Source organism: Saccopteryx bilineata, chromosome 12 (assembly GCF_036850765.1).
Source record: "Saccopteryx bilineata isolate mSacBil1 chromosome 12, mSacBil1_pri_phased_curated, whole genome shotgun sequence".
Lineage (NCBI taxonomy): Eukaryota > Metazoa > Chordata > Mammalia > Chiroptera > Emballonuridae > Saccopteryx > Saccopteryx bilineata.
This window is the reverse complement of record NC_089501.1, coordinates 13,612,921-13,635,394: the sequence shown is the minus strand read 5'-3', so window position 1 is coordinate 13,635,394 and position 22,474 is coordinate 13,612,921.

Genomic DNA, 22,474 nt, shown 5'->3' with positions numbered 1-22,474 from the left:
ATGAGGTAATGGAGGGGGACTGTTTAATGAATGTGGGGCTTCATTTTTGGGTAATAAAAATGCTCTGGAATTAGTAGTGATTGTTGCACAATATTGTAAATATGCTAAAAATCACTTAATTATGCACTTTGAAATGGTTAAAATGGTGTATTTTATCTCAATAAAGAAAATTTTAAATATGCAAGGTCTTTATTAAGAAAGAACTTTAAAACTCTGCTGCATTTTTACCAGATAAGACTTACTTCTTAGTTCAAGACTGTTTCGAAGGTAATTTACAAAGTTTGAACACATCACAGTCTAATTCATAAAATAGGAGCGATCAGTTTTACTTTTGTCCTGTAAATTTCAACTAATTATATTTCTATTCCATTACTTCTTCAAATCTAATTTTTTCATCCTTCAATCTTTGTTGTGCCATGTTAAATTTTCTTTTGTCCTTATTGCATTTAGGATGAGAAGTAATGAGAAACAAATTTTCTTTTGTCCTTATTGCATTTAGGATGAGAAGTAATGAGAAACAGAGAACAAAGAGGAGAAAGAAAGAAAAAGAAAAGTCAGGAAATGGATTAGAAGATTGAGACAGTTGAGAGAGAAAGAAAAAATATATATATCCAGTAGATTAGAACTTAAGAGACCAAGTTGATGACTTCAGTCTCCATGTGGGCAGAAAACCCATTTTATCACAATTGCAAATCAATGTAAAAGGTAAATTAATTTAGAGAAAATCCAGGGAAAGGATTTTCTAGCAAGCTATAGCCAGATTTTCTAGCAAGCTAAGCTATGACAGTGATCAAGGCCAGGAAAGAGAGGGAGTGTGCAGTTGGAAATGGAGTGAATGGCAGGTACTAATGTTACTTAAAGGAAGAATTGGCGTTGCCTGGTGACAAATGAACAGGTTTTACATGGAATGGAAAAGTCTTTAAGGACTATCAAGGAAAATAAGAAGCACTTCCTATGTAAAATAACTGCTCAACTGGTAGCTCTGACCCTGCACCAGAACCTACTACAGTCATTGCCAAACAGTTACCACATAGTTTCAAGAATAACATTTTTTTATCACCATCATTACAAAGATGGGCTCTGTCTTAAGCTTAGAAAGGAGTTTCAGCTTGAATTAGGGTCCAAAGCTAATAACTCAGCCCTAAACCAGAAGTGTATCTATTGAAAGGATGCTGCTGAAACTCATTTAGATGTCTAGACATTTCATTAGATTTTCTTAGGGTTGTGATGAGATACTCTTCTTGTCTTGTCATTTTTCGTTATATAAACCCTAAGAGTGATGGGTGCTAATGTGTTTGATATGTCATTTAGAAAAATAAATATTCCAGGAGAGAAAGTACATAGGTGCTGGTTAGTTAATCTTATTACTTTTCTCTAGATTAAAATTGTTTCAAAATAAAGTTTTGAAAGCAGAATAAGTTATTTTATCCTCAGTAAAATTTGAGGTAAAAAAAAGTTTTTTTTTAAATAGATGATATTTTGATAATTCTAGGAAAGCAAATGTACAGACAAGATCATTTAAAGCTAGGTAAATATATGTTTTTATTATGATATCATTGTTAAACATGGAAAAAGTACACTTAAAATATTTTAATATTTATTTCTTTAGTTAAAGTTACTCTAGTTTTTATTGAAAGTTCTTTTGTTCAAACTTGACATCCAGTGTCCCAGTCACCTTTGTCTTTTACATACAAATAACCACTTACCTCTCTCTCCATTTCCAATAAAAAATAGCTTAATGGTCTTTTTTAGATTAATATAAAAGTAATTGTAGGTTTGCAATAGTGAAGAAAGAAAATAGATTAAGTTAATCTTATGTATGAATGTAAATAATATATTGTTTTATATGTATTTGAGAACTGCTTCTTCTATAAGTTATAATAAATACATATAGTAAATAGCAAAACTAGAACTTGCAAATCAAAATCAATATTAACTATATAAATATTATATGTATTATATATATGTTAAACAGCAGCTGTACATAGCAGATAGTAAATATTTGTTATGAAAATGAATGAAAAGTGATAGAAGCCCTCAATTCTCTTCTTCATTCAACTAAAATTAAATTATCATGACCTGGAGATTCAAAAATAAATTAGACATGATTTTTTTTTCCCTTTACTCTTCTTTACCTACTAGAAGAGGAAGATATGTTTGACTACAACATGGGAATTACTATAATTACAGTATGCACAAAATGCCCTAAGAGCAAAGAGGCAAGATTGGTTAACATAGGCGAGGGCAGCCTGAGTCCAAGGAGGGCAGGCAGAAGGCTTCATAGAGAGTGTAACATTTGAACTAGTCTGGAAGGATTGGTATGCATTCAAGGGTGGAAGACAAAAGGAATAGAATGTACAGAAGAACAGAGGCAAGAAAGAGCACGGCTGGTTGGAAAAGTCAGTAGCTGGGTATGGTTGAATGTTAAAGGCCATTGTGGTACATGCTGGATCTTAAGGGGCTTGTTCAAATTAAGGAATGTGTACTTTATAATAATTAACAATAACAAATCATCTAGGGAGGTTTAAGAAGAAAAATGAGTGGAGGAGGAAAGCTAGAAAAACCAAATGATAAAATGAAGGTTTGAACTTGGGTAATGGCAATGAAGGCAAAAAGAAGAGTGATTCGAGAACACATTGAGGATGCATACATAATGATTGTGATAGATTTTTTTGCAGTAATGGTCCCCAATGATTTAGGCATCCTACACCCATGTCTTCAGGTAATCCCCTCCTATATTGTCTCTGAACTTGATTACTAGCAAGCATGCAAGCAGAGGCATGAAATGTACTTATACTCTTGGGCTTCACTTGTTTTGCTGATGCTGGAAAACCTGAGATTGCCACTATGTGGCCAAGCCTGGTCTAGATTGCTGAAGACTCAGCTGACAGGTAGAATTAATCAATAGCTAGTACCAACTGCCAGACATGTGAATGATGTAAATGAAGCCACTCTGAAATACAAGACTTAAGCTGACCTGCTAGCTGAGTGTGGCTTTGTGAGGTATTCCCGGTAAAACCCAGCCCAGCTGAGCTCAACCCAAATTGCTGACCCCATAGAATTATGCAGTAACAAATGATTGTTGTTTTAAGCCACTAAAATCCAGGGTGGTTTGTTACATAGCAAAAATTAACTGATGCAGTAATGAATTGGTGATAGCCTTGCATATCACAAAAGGTTGGTTGAACTTTTAGGGACATCAGAATAGCAATAGCAAGTGAGAAAAGTAATTATTTTGGAGAACACGTGCGAAGCAATTTTTTATTTCTGATGGGTTTTCTTATTGTCATTCGTGTGTCTTTAGGTGAAGAATAATAGAACATAAGGTGAGGGAAATTTTGAATAATATAACTTCCTTCAAAGGGTTCATATAAATATTAAATGCAATAATATATACAAAATCACCAAGTGAAAAATAATTGTTACCTTATAAGTCTATGTATATATGTAGACTACATGTACTTTATTTTCTATTTAACTTTTTAAGGAATTCACACAAGTAAGTTTACACATGCAAAGATACACAAATATATCCCATTTGAGGGAAACATGTGGGATGCCCAGTCACCCTAAAATAGCTCCAAAGAGTTTCTACACATAGGTGGCATATAATTTTCTGAGTTATATATTTCCTTCTATCTCTAATTCCAGAGACTTTTGCAGGTGCTTCTTGGAAATGTGGTGTCCACAAAGAAATACATACTATGGGTATAAACAGAATAAGATATTCCAAGTCTGAAGCCTTAACCCTCCAAATAAATTAAGCACATTTAAAGGCTACTCTCTTCTTTATTTTTGAACATTTTATTTACAGTATTATATATAACACCTAACTTCCTAGTGGCCTTTGGCTGAGGTGCATATTATTTCAGAAAACATATTATGTAACAAAATATACTATTTTTTCTAGCATAATGTGTAGTCTAAACGACGAAGACAATAAACTGCTTCATGTCGTATCAGGGTTCATTAGGGAGAAATGGACAAAAACATAATGCTTTTTAGTCCTAATATTCCTGTTATAATGAGGCAATAATGAAAAATAACAGACACACTGCTTGTGAGTCATGTTTTATCTACCATCATAAACAATATAAAATAAATTAGATCATTTAAAATTAAAGGCAGCATGCATAACATAATAATTTGCCCTTATTTTCTGCAATCAATAGCTGGCTACAAAATGTGTTTTTCCTCAGTGTACCACACTGTATATCATTGTACAGTTGGGAGAACATGGTTCCGTTTCTTAGTTCCTTGAATATTGAAGACTGTAGCTTGTATTTTTTCTCAGACTTCCAATCTTTTGTATTTTATAAAATTGACTTGTGAATATGTTGATTGTAATCATTTGGCTGTATATAATAAGTTGACTAATAATCATTAGTAATTTTGATGAATACATTGCCTTTTAAATATAATGTTGAAATCAATAACTCTTTTTAGAACTCATGCAATTTCCTCAAGCTAAATAAGATTAGTTTTGCTTAAATCACTAGTTTTATAACTTGTCACTGAATATGATGGATGACCATGCCTCCTAACTCCAGGCTGTGGTTCTAAGACTGTGTGTACAATGCATTTATTCCTCATCTCTCATTCTGTTTGATAGCTTTGAGCCCAATATATCATCGCTACTGAACAATTTATCAATTGGAAGAGCTGGGTAAATGCTACTCTTTCCACAACAGATCGCTTTTGGGTGCCAATAGAGGATAAATAACTATGGAATAATGTAGTAAGTAAACATTAGAACAAAAGAAAAGATAGTTTTTTATACCTAATGCAAGGGTTAAAACAGTATTTCTTTTTTTTTTTTTTTGTATTTTTCTGAAGCTGGAAATGGGGAGAGACAGTCAGACAGACTCCCGCATGCGCCCGACCGGGACCCACCCGGCACGCCCACCATGGGGCAAAGCTCTGCCCACCAGGGGGCGATGTTCTGCCCCTCCGGGGCGTCGCTCTGCCTCGACCAAAGCCACTCTAGCGCCTGGGGCAGAGGCCAAGGAGCCATCCCCAGCACCCGGGCCATCTTTGCTCCAATGGAGCCTTGGCTGCGGGAGGGGAAGAGAGAGACAGAGAGGAAGAGGGGGGGTGGAGAAGCAGATGGGCGCTTCTCCTATGTGCCCTGGCCAGGAATCGAACCCGGGTCCCCCGCACGTCAGGCCAACACTTTACCGCTGAGCCAACCGGCCAGGGCCAACAGTATTTCTTGAAGTTGTACTATCTGCAACAGAAATACCCGAAATACATGTGATATATGCAAATACTTACTTAAGAACCAGGGAATCACCTAAAATAAATTTTATCAATATTGTGTCATATATTATAAATTTCTCACATCAAGACAAGGAAAATTAGCTTGTAGAAGACATGAGAGAAGATGTGTCCCAGCCATAGTCTAAAATCTTAGAGATGTAATAAAGGATGCTTTCAGACTGAGTATGATTTAGTATTGGCTCAATAAGAAAGGCAGTGTGGAGGAGAAAGTTCAAGGAAGGAGGAGGGAGGGGTAGGGAAGGCAGGTTGAGAATTGAGAATGTGAGCACAATCTCTCAGTCTTAGCAGTGCTTCCCTGGTTTGGTTTTCTTGTTCCATGACACATATAAATCATGAATAATAATGTTATATTCAGCATACTAGGGTAAACACATGAGCCTGCTCACAGGAGGAAGTAAGCAGATCAAGGAGACAGGGAACAATGCCATCCCCTTGAGAACACCCTGTTGGGAAAATGCTCCAAGAACTATCCATCACTTTCTCTGTTTGTTTGCTCAGCACTACACGCTCTTAAACAATACCTGGGCACTAGTTCTGTCTTCTCTACTTTGAAGAATAAGAAGGCTAACTAACACCAGTAAGTCGCTAGGTCATTCTCCAGCTCCTTGTAAAAAAGGATATGGGATAGTTTGATATTTTCTCCATTTCCACAATTAATGAATCCTGCTAAATGAATATGGCATTATATGTAGAATATTTTTCCTGATACATATGTTATTTACATTTGAATGAAATAAATAAATAATTGTTGCATTAGAAAGTATGAACAATTTGCATATCTTGTCTTTTCAGTTAGCTGTTTACAATAATGTGAAGTGAAATTTCTTTCTTTTTAAATTTTATTTAGAAAATTAAATTTAAAAGGTGACATTGATTAATAAGAGTACATAGGTTTCAGAAAACATTTCTATATCATTTGAACTGTTGATTATGCTGTGTACCTATCACTCAAAGTCAAATCATTTTCTGTCACCATATATTTGTTCCTCTTTACACCCTTCCCTTTTCCATCTCTCCCACACCCCCTCCCCCAGTTAACCACGTCACTTTTATCTATGTCCATGAGTCTCAGTTTTATATTTCACCTATATGTGAGATAATGCAGTCCTTAGCTTTTTCTGATTTATTTATTTCACTCAGTATAATGTTCTTAAGGATGAAGTAAAATTTCAAGAGAATTTTTACTACTAAAATTTCCACAGGAAATTTTAAAATATAATGTAAGTATAAAATAAGAATAAAAATATATAGAAAGGCAATGGTGTTCACTTTTATCCTGAGGTCAAAATTGTTTGCTGATCATGTTGCCTCCTAAAAAAAAGCACATACATTTCAGTTTAAAAAAATAAATAAAAATGAGGAGAATTTAATGAAGACCAGAGAAGTCAAAAAGTGACTTTGATATTAACTTTTATAAAATGAAAAATAGTTAAAAATATCAAATGATTATTTCAAATTAAAATTCTTATTGATCATTTTTCTAAATTTTGTACTAAGAATGTGAGTTTCCATACTTAATGAGCCAAATTATGTTGAATTTTAGCAATATATCTTTCAACAATAATTGGATGCATTAAAATAAGTTAGAATATACAACTTTGAAAATAATGTATCAACTTAAAATTAAATGACACACAGTACTAAAAGTAAACTATAGTAACATTTACACAAACATGAAAAGCAAATAATTACATATGATGGCACATTTTGGATTGATTGATTTGCAATTTTTGTTTGCTCACGTCTCCAGAAACTGAACTCATTGGCAAGCAGAGCAGCATAAAATCAAATGTAAAACCAAAGTACATGTTAAGCGTTTTTACAAACTTACAGTAAATTTGAACTAACTTTCAATTTTATGAACTGAATAAATAGCCACTTTATCCTTGCAGTATAGCTATAATAACTACTAATTTATAACTTAAATCACATCAAAAAAGGTAGTTGATTATCTGTTTCTAACTATGAGTTAATTTTGAAAGAAGACATGAAGGACATAAATGTTAATTGGTCTCTCCCAAGAGAGTAGGTCAATTATCAAGGTCATTATATGACTTGCTGGTGGACCATATAAGGAAAATTAAACTAATGGAAAATTCTTCTATGAGCATTTCCATTAGATAATATATGGATTGTCAGCTGCCTCTAAAATTCACTTAGTGTTAAAAATAAGAGGATTGAGGAAGACCATTAAAAAAAAGGAAATTGCAATAGTTGAGACAGGAAGTGATTAAGGTAAAAAGAAAGACTTTACTGAAGTCAAGGTCATGGTAAGGATGAGTGGTGTTCTGACCCTGTTCCAGTGTATTAATAATTACAAGCCCACAGAAAAAAGAAAAATGTAACTCCACAGTGCCAACAACAGGTATTTGTTAGACTGCCAATTACCTCATCATCTGCTTGGATGAATCCAAATTTTGAGCTAGTAAAATTGGTACTCATGAAAATTTGTGGAAATATGAATGGATGTCATAGATAATGAAATTCTGAGTTTAACTCAAAAGTTAAGATTGTAAAGTTTTTTCTTTCAAGTTTATGACCTTCCAATGTTTTATTAACATTCATTGTACCAGAAAATGGAAGAAGATGATGTCTTCACTGCTTCATTCAGTGAACAGGTTGCATGAAGTGCTCTTTGTATGAATAGCTTTATGGAAACTCTGTAGGAAGTGAAGCTTCCTACCTACTAAGGATGCATTTTAACTCTTTCAATGAGAGAACACATCAGAGCTACTAAGGAAGTCTAGACTCATCCAACAAAACGATCTCTACTCAACAGATTAATGACTTCCAAAGAGGTAGAAACTCACATTCACCTGCATCCAATCCTGAGGTCCAGCAGGGAAATAAAAAATGTTGATAAAAATATAAAAATGAGAGTAAAGAACATGGAAAAAAACTACCATTAAGTGTTTGATATGTATCTGAATGCAAATTCAAGACCCAGAGAAAATAACTGTGATAAAATGAAAGGAGTTAGATTTAGCATAATTGGAATAAAACAAATGGTAGAATATTAGTACACTGAATCCTATGAGCTGAGATGAAGATGCACGTTCCTCAGGAATGAAAGAATAAATGTAAAGCATTTATCAATAGCTATATCATTAATAATATATAACATTTTGCTCAATATTTATTATAGGAATTAATGGATTTACTGGGTTTTAAAAATGACACATCATAGAAAGCTAGTGTGGCAGGAGGTGAGTAAGCAAGAACAGCAGCGGGGAATAGTGTTAGAGAAGTCATAGAGACCAGATTATGGAGGCCTTAACAGTCACTATAAGGCCTTTATAGAGTTACAAAGTTTACAGAACTTTGCAGACTTTTGGGCAGAAAAGGGATATGACATGATCTGATCTACATTTCAAAATACCCTCAGGTTGCTGTCTTGACAGTGGGCTGCGAGGAAATGTTCTGGTTATCTATTGCTAGCCAACAATTTAGCCAAAAATGTAGTGTTATAAAACAATCACCATTTTATTATACCTCTTCATTTCATGAGTTAAAATTTCAGGCAAGGCTCAGCTGGGCAATTCTTCTGTTCCATGTGGCATTAACTGAGATTACCTAGTGATATTTTACTGGTGGAAGGGCCGCTCTGGAGAGTACAAGATGGCTTCACTCAGATCTCCAATGTCTTAGAAGGTTGAGCTAAGGCTGTCAACCTACACATGGCTTTTCCACCATGGAGGTCTCAAGGTAGTTGCAGTCTTACATGAAACTTCAGGCTTCCCAGTGTTCCAAGAATCAGGAGATGGAAGCTGCCCATTTCCTAAAACATGAGCTTGGAAACTGGCATAGTGTCACTTCTGTGATATTGTATAGGTCAAAGTAGTTACAGAGTCAGCCAAAGCTTGAGGAGAGGGCTAATAGACTCTCATCTCTCAATGGGAGGAACGTCAAAGAATTTATGGCAAGCTCCAAAGTTCATTCTCTGACCATAAATCACTTCTATCTCCTACTTTTAAAATATGTTCCCGCCCTCCCCAAACTCATGAATGTATCATTCCCTGTGGAACCAGGCTCAGACTAAGGTCCAGGACCTCATAACTCTATCATATCTTTTCCCAATCTCCTGCTTCCCCTACCCTACAAGATCTTTATCGAAGCAGGTAGGAAATCTTACTTGATATCATCAGTATTTTTTCACACTAACTTTACAGGGCATGTATTTGATGGTGTGTTGCCTTCTGGAGCTCCTCTTTGCATCCGTTTCTTTTACAAGTTCAACCCTATCAGCTGAAAGTCTTGGTTTTAAGATGATTCTCTCTGGTTCAAATATTTTTAATCTTTTTTTAAAAGTCTATTCAGAAAGATTTCTTTGTTTTTAATCACCATGAGAAAATTAATGTCACAGGGTAGAATGGACGGCTTAGGGGAAAATTGAAGGCAGAGAGGCCATTTAGGAGGCTGTTGCAATCCTCTTGACATAGGATAATGTAGACCCAAGATCTTGCTTTGGATTGAGCCAATGATTTGTTCTCTGGCCCTCAGTCCAGTGATAATGTTTAAAATGACTTCTTCATTATGCTATAGTCACTCAATCCAGAGTAGTTTATTATTCTGTGGTCTACCATATCATAAAGCTCTTGAAAAGAACTCCCACACCTAGTAAGTGCTCAATACACATTGATCATTACCATTATTAGTAGTACATTATATCTTTAAAACTAAGAATTTTCTGTTTTTTCACTAACTGAATATTATTTAGAGTTACCAGTAGGTGGAGATATTGAACAATACTTTTCTAGGTTGTCATAGCCTCATCTGACTAAAAAAAAAAAAAAAAAAAAAGTAGTCTGTAAATAAACATCTGCCCAATTATATTACAGTCTTTTTTTTTTTAAAGGAAAATGTTTTTAAAAATTATAAATCACTTTTCCCTCCCTTTTTTTTTTGAATTTAAGGGGACCACACTGGTTAACAAAATAATATGTTTCAGGTGCACAATTGTACAACACAGCATCTGTACACTATTGTGTGTTCACCACCCCAGGTCAAGTCTCTGTCCATCACCATCTGTCCCCTCTTACCCTCTTCCACCTTCCCCTAGCCCCATGCCTCTGGCAATCACCACAATGTTGCTGTATTTATGGGGGTTTCTTCTCCTTTATTTTAATTTAAAGGTTTCAAAATAACTATATGTAAATAATTAGATTCAGCCTAGAATGTGACCTCAGGAGCTCTTAGAGAAAGGGCCTTTCACCACCACATTGGAATCAACATTTCAGCCTCTTTTCTCTGAGCTACTTACTAGAATCTAAAGCAATGTCTCATCTCATTTTTGGACTCAGTGCTTTAAGAGTAGGATACAAAATATAAATGATGAATAAGTCTGATCCACATGCTGAAAATACTAGGGTGGAGCTTGAATCTACTTTTTTTTGAATAGTGGCTATTAAGCAACTACTGGCTCCAGGGGCTAAGTTGGGTCCTTTCCATACTTGCTATTATTTAACCTTATAGCAGTGTTTAAAGGTCAGTATTATTAGCCCAATTTATAGATAAGAGAACTGAGAAATTAAGTTACTTGGTTAATTAGGTTCATTCAACTACTAGGTGGCAGAGGCAGAATTTTAATTCAGACCTGGTTAACTCTCATGTTTTGTTTCTCATTTACCTGGTAAGATATCAAATTTCATTTACTGATTTTTAAAAGAGAAACTAACTTAAACATATGCATTGTTGGTCCCACCTCAATTTACCTAATTAATGACTTGTATATGTTTTATCCTAGGAGTCAATCCTGACTAAAAGCCTAGATTAAATGAAACTAGTAAATAACAGCTCCCACTGTGTCTACAATATTTTAACATAAAACTACAACATTTAACTCATCCCTTTGAAAATGCAACTCCAGTACCATTGTAGGGTTTTGTTGGCATCTATGGAAACTGCCAGGTCAGCAAAAAAACCAACCAAACAAACAAACAAACAAACAAACAAAAAGTAGTGTTTTCCTGACTTATCCATGAAATTCTCTCTTGGACTAGTTATTCTGACCTAAATGGAACACTATTTCTCTGACACTTAAGGGAATAATAATGGAGAGGGGTTTGAGAAGACAAGGTACAGAGTGTTAGAAAGTATGTTTAACTCATCTATTTAGCAGAATTAATGAAGAACTTCAAATCACTGAGAAAAAGAGTCAATCCACATTTTTAAATAGACAAAACACGCCCTGGCCTGTTGGCTCAGCGGTAGAGTGTCGGCCTGGCGTGCAGGAGTCCCGGTTCGATTCCCGCCAGGGCACACAGGAGAAGCGCCCATCTGCTTCTCCACCCCTTCCCCTCTCCTTCCTCTCGGTCTCTCTCTTCCCCTCCCGCAGCCAAGGCTCCATTGGAGCAAAGATGGCCCGGGCGCTGGGGATGGCTCCATGGCCTCTGCCTTAGGCGCTAGAATGGCTCTGGATGCAACAGAACGACGCCCCAGAGGGGCAGAACATCGCCCCCTGGTGGGCATGCCGGGTGGATCCCGGTTGGGCACATGCGGGAGTCTGTCTGACTGCCTCCCTGTTTCCAGCTTCGGAAAAATGAAAAAAAATAATAATAATAATAAATAGACAAAACACGTAGAATGTGCACTTCATAAAAGATACCTCCACATGGCTGTATCTCTCCAGACTGAATATAGTTTGAGACGTGAGACCCCCTCAGGGTGAGTAATAAATACTCTGACTACTGCTTAAGTTAACCCAGGGTTTTCAACTTTATTTAGAAAAAAAATTCTTTTATCAAAGGAAAATTATTGACATCTAAAGGAAGTTTAGGAAATACTTTTTCTCTAGTAACTTACATAAAATCCTCAGATGTTCCTGGCACCCAAACTAGCAAGTCACCAGACACTTTGCTTTACTAGTTATTTACTGAAATTGTAACTCACAGTGTTTTGTTTTTCTTGTATCTTCTGGAATATTTTTCTCAAGTGGAGTTTTTTGTTTACTTTATAATCACAAAAAAAATGCTTTCATCATCTCTTGTTTACTAAAGCAAATTAGAGAGGTTTTAAACTAATCACAAAAGTGAAATGTAAAATACACTAAGAGCCAGTAACTGTCATCCTTTTTCTGTTTTCCCTTTATTGCCTTTGAAGAGAAATGGAGGAGAAACTCTCTGATCTTTTGCATTTTCCAAGATGGATGTATTTTGATATTGTTAGGTAAATACAAAGACAGATCCATGAAATGAAAATTAAATATTGCAGCCATACCTCATTAAAAGTAGTATTTACTACATACTTAGTAAGAGAAGTATATCTTTTATCCCATTTTATTTAAATACCTTAGAATAAATGTAACAGTACAAAAATATTGAGAAATAGCATATAGTTTCCTTGAACTTTTATCTATTTATTTCAAAATTATAGCCAAGTCATTTGACTTCCTGAATCTGCCCCAACATCCTTATTACATCTGCAAAAGGAAACTGAGAAAGGGATAAGAAATAGGAATTCTAGAGCTGGCAGTTCTCCTAAGTAATTATCTCAGTAAATTCTGTTTGGCTCTACTTTCTGAATACTTACTGTATATCCAGAATTTGACTACGGCTTACTTTCTTCACTGCTACCGGACTACCAGGGCCAGCATCAACTTGCCTGGGTTATTGCAACAGCTACCAACTGACCTCCAACCTAATCTCAACACAAAGATAAAGTGATCCTTTAAAAAACATAAATCAGAACATATCACTCTACTAGCCCAAACCTTGCAATAATATCCCATTTCAGAGTACAAACTGAAGTCCTTACAATGACTGGCAAGGCCCTCATGATGTGACCTTCCATTGTTTCTCTTACTACTCCCCCCCTTGACTCCAATGCACACTGGCCTCCTTTCTCCTCTGCTGAGCTCCCTTTTCCTGGATCACTCTTCTCTCCCACATCCTCCCCATTCTGCCCCTCACCTTCTTTATGTCTTTGCTCAAATGTCACCTTCTAAGCAAGGCCCTTAACTGACCAACTTGCTTGACCAAAATTCTACCTTTTCTCTGGAACTTTCTGTGCCTCTTCACTGCTTTATTATTCTTTAAACTTTCCTGATACCTTCTAATATATTATAAAACATATATTTTGTAGAATTGTCTGCCTACTCATTAGAATATGAAGTTCTTAAGGTACAAGGTTTTCTTTCCTGTTTTGTTCACTTCTGCTTCCTAGAACCTAAAATAGTGTCAGACACATAGTAGACACTCAGTAAGTATTTCTAGAGTATGAATATACCATAGACATGGCTTAATATACCTCTTTCCCAAGAAAGAAAAGCAAATGAAAAATAACTTTGATAGATTGTCAGGTAATTGCCTGACACTAATTAGATAAAGTAAGTCTCAGAATAGAATTGCAAATATAAATGATCCAAGTTCTCTCTACATTTTTCCAAAGCACTGAATTGCAACATAATCAATTTAACTTTAATAGTAACTCAAGAAATTTGATAATAGCCTTTCACCACAAATATATTTATGGCTCAACCTCATTTGTATCCAACTTTTATTTTCTACCTTACACATTTAAAGAATTAAATACATTTATTTCTACAGTATTTGAGGACAGAGTGACGGACTCAAAGAACTAAATGAAACCATTGACCAATTGAGTCTAATCAACTAGTATTCTATACAGCAGTCATAAGTAAAATTATCTTTCTAAATGTTATCTGTTACACTGTCTTCTTTGATCATAAGAGAGGCTTCTACTTGTTAGTTTTCAATAGTTCTATTATCTCTTTCTACAAGTAAACTTTGAAGAAAAAAACACCTTTCAGTGATTGCTTGCCAACTGAAGCAGCCAGATCTGCAATAATTCACTAACCTAGTCTAACCAAATTTGTCTGCCTTTGTTTGAGGGATTAAATCCGTTGATTGTCTGGAATCTCAAGGGACAAGACCTGATCTTGTCTCTTATACAACGTGCCGTTTCCCACTCGAGGTCGCCAACCTCTTATTTTTGCCTATATTGGTATGAAACCTATAAATGCAAGTATTCCTATTCCTGAGCAATCTTGCAGTTCTTTTACTGATAGCTTGTTCATATGACATAGCTTCTGAGTTTGTTGTCTAATCACTTATCATTTATTTTGGCCTGTTTCTTGCTATTGAGTTGAAACTAAGAGCTGCATGTGTAGTACATATTAAAAATTATTTATTCTTAAAACACAAACATGTGACACTCACATGAATTGTGAACCTGATGAAGTATGTTGAAAACAAATAAGTTGGTAGTGAACAGTCTGTTGGGTCCACAACCAACCAGGTGCTTACTATACCAACTCATTAGGAATGCAGAGCAGAGAACGAATCAGTAGGAAAGCAGGTGGCACTGCTTCCCCAAACAAATCTTCATTCTGGAGAAAAGCAATGTGAACTTAGAGTTTCTACTTTTAGTTTGTGAGTGGTCTTCATCAAACTGAGCTTTCAGAGTTCCCCCAAGTGATGCAAGTTCCTAAAGTTACATCCACTCAGCTAAACAGGGCTGTTCTAATATACTCATTAATCTGTCTAACAACTAGTTATTGAGTGTATACCATGTGCTAAGCACTGTGTAAGATACTGGAAATTCAAGTAAACATATGGAAATACTTTCTATTCTTATAGAGTTTTAATATATAAAAACGGAGGAGATGAACAGTAAACAAACAACAGTGACAGATAGTAATAAGTGCTGTGAAAAAATGAATAAGTTCTCTAGGAAATTATTTTTAAACAGAAATCAAATACAAGAAGGTTAAATACTTTTTAGTATCAACATCTGCGGGGTAAAAAGAATCTTTATACTTTTGAACTTTGAGCTCAACACAGCAATCTGGGTAGGTAGAAGGGAATTGATTTATCACCAATGTTAGCATTTGTTGTGTGCAAAACGTTCATTAGGGAATGTGAAGACATAGATGCACAGTTTGAAAATTCCTCAAGAAAATATATTTTATAATTTATGCATTATTTATGTACCATGCAGAAAAAAAAGAGCTAAGTGATTGACTTGGACTCAGTCTATACATATCAAAAAACAGATTAAAATATGAGAAGTTCACCCAATTAACTAATTGTATCAACAGCACTAAAGTAGTGATTTGATACATTTGTTTTTATATTGAATTTACAATTCATCTTGAGATTAAAAATGGCTTTTAAGCATATGCAACTTGTTATACAAAAAAACTAAAACCTTTTTAGTTTTTTATAACTTCATTGAAAATAAAATATAGTTTGCAATATGAGAGATGCAGTTAATACATAACAAGTAGACTGAGGCAATTATTAGATACCAAAGTAGAGCTTTCTGGATTTTGATTTCCTTGGCTGTTTTACAATTAGTGTTAATACAGGTGAAAGAAGCACTTTTGTAAGTATAACTGTAATATCCAAGTTAAGGGAGATAATGAAACATTGCATTACTATTCCATATGAGACTATGAATGGTAGATCTAAATGGTAACCTAAAATATTAAAGTTCTTCCCTTAAGGGAGAGAGTTGGGGGATAAAGAGTATATAGACATATACCTTCAAGTTACAAAAAAGTAACTATTTTAATAACAATTAGCATTTTCTGTATGATTGGTGAAAAAAGAATAAAGAAAATGTAAGGTTTCAAAAATAAACACGTGGCCTGTTCTGAACCTATAAAAAACTACGTATATAGAAACTGTTTCTGCTTAATTTCACTAGGAAACAACCATCCTTCACTTCATTTTGTGGCTAAGTAGGTGTGGTCTTCTTAAAGTGGTAATCTAAGCTCTACTCTGAGATAGAAGAGAAGTGATTTGTGGGTAATAATTGTTTGCTCATGTAATCCTTTGAGTTGGTAGTATGAATTGATGATGTGTATCAAGCAAATGATGAAGTTACTGGTGGAAGATTAATGAAGATTTGAGTTAGAAATGGGTAATGACAAAGGCAGGATTATCATCTCAGAAAACATTCCTGTGTTTCCTGGGAAGCAAACTTCAAATCTGTTCTAATAGACACTTCTTAACTTTTCTGAGCATAACACACCCCCTTGATAATCTGATGAAAGCCCTGAATGCTCTACCCAGAAAAACCCACGTAGGCATGCTCACTCATATGTTTCACACAATTTGAAAGGATTCACAGACTTCCAGAAAGACCCCTAAGTAGAATAATATCACCTATGTTGCATATTAAAGACAATTACCTAGTATTAAAGCAATATATTAAGTCAAAATGCTAAGAGATAAACTTCAATTATAGACAGGAGTACAGCAGAGTAGATAGTATTTGATGGAATGTTGCAATGATAAATGACAATTCAATATGGAATAGCACAGTGATGAAATACTGAGCCAAGATGAGTAAATTCAGGGGAATAGGCTTTCTGATAAGGGAAAGAATGCAAGAGGACAAAAATCTGAATCAACTGTTCTATAACATTGTTAAGGACCAACTCTGATCTTATTGATATATCTGAAAAACAACTAAATTAAATAAATTACTTAGCTATACACCCAGTTGGATTTAGGCTTTTACCATGTGATTTTACATTCAGCTGAAGCTTTGTTGAACTTTGTGATTTACAATACACTGATATCATTTGAGCACTCAATGATGCTTAGGCAATAGCAATATAAATTGATATTTTAATTTTTTCAAGTGAATGATAAAGGATGCTGATAATCACATCAACTATACTGCTCACAAAAATTAGGGAATATTTCATAGCTTCAGATCCATTTTGAAATATCCTTTAATTTTTGTGAGCAATATCTTTTTTAAAAAATAAAATTCACTTCAGATCTCTTTTAAAAATAGGTGGCAGCAAATATAATAAATTGTAGCCATAGACACTTTCCTGTGCATTTTGCCAACATTGGGGTTGGCAAACAGAGCTGTTCTCACTTGTATTCAGTCTCATGTAAGGACACAGCAGTGTTTCTAATGTGCTGAATTCCATTCATTTGACCCTGCTAACTCCCAGAGTTTTGTCCAGGTTTTCTGTTTATCTAAGTTTTTACAATGGATAGCTTTTCAGATGGTAAATACTTTAATGCAGACCCACTGGTTAATTACATACTGGATTTCACACTTACAGCTTGCATATTTTCTAGTCATGCCTTCTATGTCTAACAAGCAAGAAACAGGTGAGGTTCACATATTTATGGATGTAAAAAAGAATGGCTATTTGTAAAAATAAGATACTTGTTTCTACTAATTTGTTTTTAGCTCTGAAATCTTCAAAATTTCATTTTCTAATTATTTGATTTTGCCAGGATAAGTAATGCCAGATGCCAGAAAAATAAAATATGAGAGGAAGTTGTGAATTGTAATAAAATTTAATCCTCTGCGATTTTCCTACACGGAGATCTTGGATGTGAATACATCTATTTGCTATGTTTGGTCTTCCAAGTCTTCACATTGTTTCTGTGTTTGGCCACTAATTCAAGCTGACAAATAGCTCACACATGAATTTATCAGGCTGGTTGCTTTTCTCACAGCCTCTAAGCATAAGTAGTCCAGGGCTGAAAAAGCAGCTCCAGGCTGCTGGGGGACCGAGGCTTCTTTTGTCTTGCTGTTTCGCCATCTTTAACTTGCAGATTCCATGTCATGGTCCAAAGTGGTGGTTGCACTTCTGCCCAGTGGCCACAAGCAAGGGGGAAAGAAGTGGAGTGAGGAAATGGTCTTCTGCTTTGAATGTCACAGCCACTTCCATGTTTAATTGTTCACATGTTTATTCTTCATCTTGTTTGTTTTAAATAATTTTTTTTATTTTTCAATTACAATTAACATACAATATTATATTAGTTTTTTTTTTATCTTTCAATTACAGTTAACATACAATATTATATTAGTTTTAGGTGTACAACCCAGTAATTATATATCTTTTTTAAGCCTAATTTTGAGGATTCTGTAATTAATTATTAGCTACTCTAACTTGTGAGGAGTCTTATTTTGCTGATAGTGGCAAGGAAGGCCTCTCTAAAGATTTGGTTTAAAGATAGCTAAAGAGAGGTAGACACTCAATTATTAAAGAGGAAGGTGGTAAAAAAAATTACTGAATTACTGAGCTGACCAAGATATCAAGAATATTTGTGAGAACAATAAACTTACTCATTCACCATTTATTGAATAGCAATTTTGGGGGTAAGGTGGGAGTAGGGGTGGGCTTTTGTAAACCCACAGTGCATATATAGCAATTACACTTTCACCTTGCTCTGAGATCCTCACGACTTGGGCTGACTGGCTTTTGATTTCATTCTGCCAGTAAAGGCCATGGTACAATGTACACTAATCCCCAACCCCTGCATTTGAACAATAAATTACAGTAGTCTACACCTTTGTGTGAGCAGGATAAGAGAATAACTGTATGAGTTAGTCTGTCACAGAACTCTGAATGCTTCCCTGTCTCCCCAGATTCATTTGTCTTGAACAATGAGAAAGTTTCTGTCTGACTAATGATTTAGACTTGATTAAGACAACCTAGAACTAACTGCTTATATAATGGAGGATCATTTGTTAGTTTTGGAGTTCTAGGTCCTTTCTTGTGTATTCTTTTTGCTTAGTTTTATTTTCTTATTTCTTTAAAATATTTAGATATTGCTTCTATAACAAAAAAAAAGGAAACCCTTATTCCAAAAAAGAAAAGAAAATCATTTAATTTCTACCCAAGTGATTTTAAGTGTCTCAAAGGTTAATTAAAAAATTAAAAGTATGATAGTCATTCTCTTAGTTGTTTGGTTTACAGGATAGCCTGGATATAACTTTTGCTTCATGAAATTCAGAATGTAATTTCTTATGTGAAATAGCTTTTTTTTCCCCCTTCAGGAATAATTGTTGAAAGCTACGTAATTGTAGTAAAGTTCACAACTCCTATGAAACAATATTTCTTTTATTGTCTTATTGGCACAACACTGCTGGGATGCTTGTTTTGCATGATCACACTCAAGAATCTGGAAGCTCTCCTACAGCTTTGCTCTCGTGTCAATAGGAGAAACTGTTTTTATATCAACAAAGCAATGAGTCAGTGAAATCAAACCAACTATTCATTTCTTAACACGTTCATGTACAATATTTTATACGCTTAATATTATGAGAGATTATCACCATATTGTAAGTGAATACATTTAGGCTAAGCACTATGTTAGGATTAATATCTTGTTTTGTTTTTGTTTTTTAACTCAAGTCCACGTTGCAGTAAGACTGTGGAAGGTCTTGCTTAGCAAGGTAGGAGAATTTAACATAATTCTAAAGGCAATAGGAGGTTATTAAATTTTTTGAATAGGAGAATGATATGGTACTGGAACTAACTTGAGAAAGACTGACCTGGGATGATATATTCTTTGTATTGGAAGGGGAATTCTGGGGTAGGTAACTCATTTGGAATCTTTCCACAATAGAGGAATGAAGTCATAAAAGCCTAAATCGTGGTGATGGTAGTAAGGGTAGGATAGAGGGAAGAGCATTTGGGAGAGCCTTTACTGAAGAAGAACTGACTGTTCATTCACAATAGTGAAAACACTAAAATGGAAACTCCTAGAGAGAAGAGCACTTGTCTGTCCTTTATCATTTTTATATTTCCTATGCCTGTTATATAATAGACAATTTGATAGATATTAGTTGAATAAATTAGCATAAAAACAAGTAAATGCAATAAAGTGTAATAGGTGCTGTGGCAGAGGCCAAGAGAAAGGCTTGGTAGAAGGGAAGATGCTTGAACTGTATCTGGTGGATTAGCTAGAGCACTCTAGGAGGACAAGGCGGATGACATCAAAGCAGAGAGAAGAGGCAGGCTGGGTGGTGTGAAGCTGCAGAGTATGGGTGTGGACAACCACCAGCACTTCCCATTTCTCAGGGTATGCACTGTGGAGGAAAAGGTCGATGTTGTTGCTGAACATGAAGAGTCTAGGCATTAGAATAAAGAGTTTGGACTTATCACAGGTTTTTAAAACAACTGAGTAACATAAAGAGGTTTTTATGAGTGGCAAGTTTAGTGAGACCTTCTCTATGTTTAGAATGAAACATTGAGACCAGAGTCAAATTAGAAGGCTACTGCAACAATCTGTGAAAGAGGTGATGCAGGCCTAGAGAAAGGAGGCAATGAAAGGGACAGAGGTCATGGCGAGGCTTTGAAAAAAAGCAGGAGTTAGAAAATAAGAGACGGATGATGAATTAAAGGTTTAGTAAGGGATGCATATAATGGTGCCAAGAATGAATGAGATGAAACCCAGGGTTCTGCCTAGTCTAAGCATGGTACAACATGCCGAGGACAGGCAAACAGGAGGAAGAGAAGGAGTTGGGAGGAAAATATAATGAATTCAATTTTAGACATATAGACTTTAAAGTGTTAGAGGGACAAGCAGGTGGGTTAGGTAGAGAGTCACTTGGATCATGTGGTTTTAAGAGACGTCTGAGTCAAAGTTAAGAAATGTAATTGGATAATATTGTAGCAAGAGTATTATGACAGGAAAGAGATTTAGATTAAGGCTGGAACTCTGTGGCATACCCACATTTAAGAGTCAAATGGAAGGAGTAATATGAGAAAAAAAGATTAAACCTGGAGGTCAGGGGGGTCAGAGTAGGACGAAAAGAGCCTTTGCATCATCTTGAAGAGTTCTGATTATTGAAAGCTTTAAAATATCTTGGGAATGAAGAAAACTTTCAAGAAGGAAAAATTATACCTCAAATGTCATTAAGATTCAAGGGAAACAAATGCTTAAAAATGACTTGAATTTCAGAGATAAAATGTCACAGGTATTTTTCTGTGAACCATTTCAGCAGACTGATATAACTAGGAGCCAGATTTCAGTGGATTCAGAACTAATGGGCCACAAGTCAACAATGACTCTATCCTATCAAATACTCAGTTGTGTAAAGGAGGGAGAAAGAGAAAGGTAGCTAAAGAGAATGTCAGGACTAGAGTCAATGTTGTTTTGTGTGTTTTTCTGGATGAGAATGATGTGAACCTGGCACTCAAGTCTTCATCACCAGCACACACTATTCCCCGACCTCAGCTTTATATTCAAAAGAATGCTTGATACATTTTGAAATTACTCCAGTCACTACAAACTTAATATTTTATCTTCTATTCTAAACCAGTCTTCCTCTTATATTCCATGTCACCCTTCAATAAACCAAACTAAGAGCCTATACTTTATCCTTCACCAACTACTTCAAATAAATGACCGTCTCCAATATAGCTTGATTACATGTACACAGTTTTCATTCCTGGTAATCTTCCCTCAGCTAGACTCCATCCTCGGCCCCAAAGAGATCAGAGTGATCTTCCTAAAATGTAACTTTGAACCTGCCATCTTTCTGCCACATACTTTGATGGCCGCCTTCGATCCACCTGATAAAGACCTAAGCTCCTTATAAAAGAACTCCAGTCTTTGACATTCATTCATGACCTAACCTCAACATGCAAAAAAAACTCCTCTCTGGTGATACCAAAAAAATGACATCTCCCTGAACAAACCTTCTCACCACACTTTCTGCTGCTGCTCCTGCTTTTCGCCTTTATCTGGAACAGCTTTCTTACTTTTTTGATTACCTAAGTCTTATTTATCTTTCAGGATTTCACCTAAACACCATATCCTTTATTTGGCCATTTCTGTAAACACCTACCCACCCCACCCATCATCTCCCAAGGTGACTAAGTGCCGCTTCACTAACTCTATTGTTACAGTGTCTGTTACAATCACAGACTTCCCATACTGAATTCAAGGTGTCTATATGCGACTGTCTTCCCCTGGACTTTGAGCTCCTTCAGGTCACAAATGATGCCTGATACTCCTGTTTCTCTGTATTAAGCATGTCATCCAGCACAGGGAAACTACTCAAATGCTTGTCCCGTTGGACAGAGCAGTGGAGGTGGGAAGGTAAAGATGCTCAAAAGACAAGGAGAGAACCTCACAAAGAAGTTTGAAAGAATGGATGAAAGATAGAATAAGGAGGCTATATTATGAGCTAGTTCAAACCAGAATAGATATCTTTACCTATGTGCCTAAAAAAGAGGTAGAGTCTGACCAAGTGGTGGCTCAGAGGATAGAGTTTTGGACTGGGATGCAGAGGACTCAGGTTCGAAACCCTGAGGTCACTGGCCTGAGTGCAGGCTCATCTGGCTTGAGTGCGGGTTCACCAGCTTGAGCGTAGGGTCACTGGCTTGAGCGTGAGATCATATACATGATCCCATGGACACTGGCTTGAGCCCAAAGCTTTCTGGCTTGAACCCCAAGGTCTC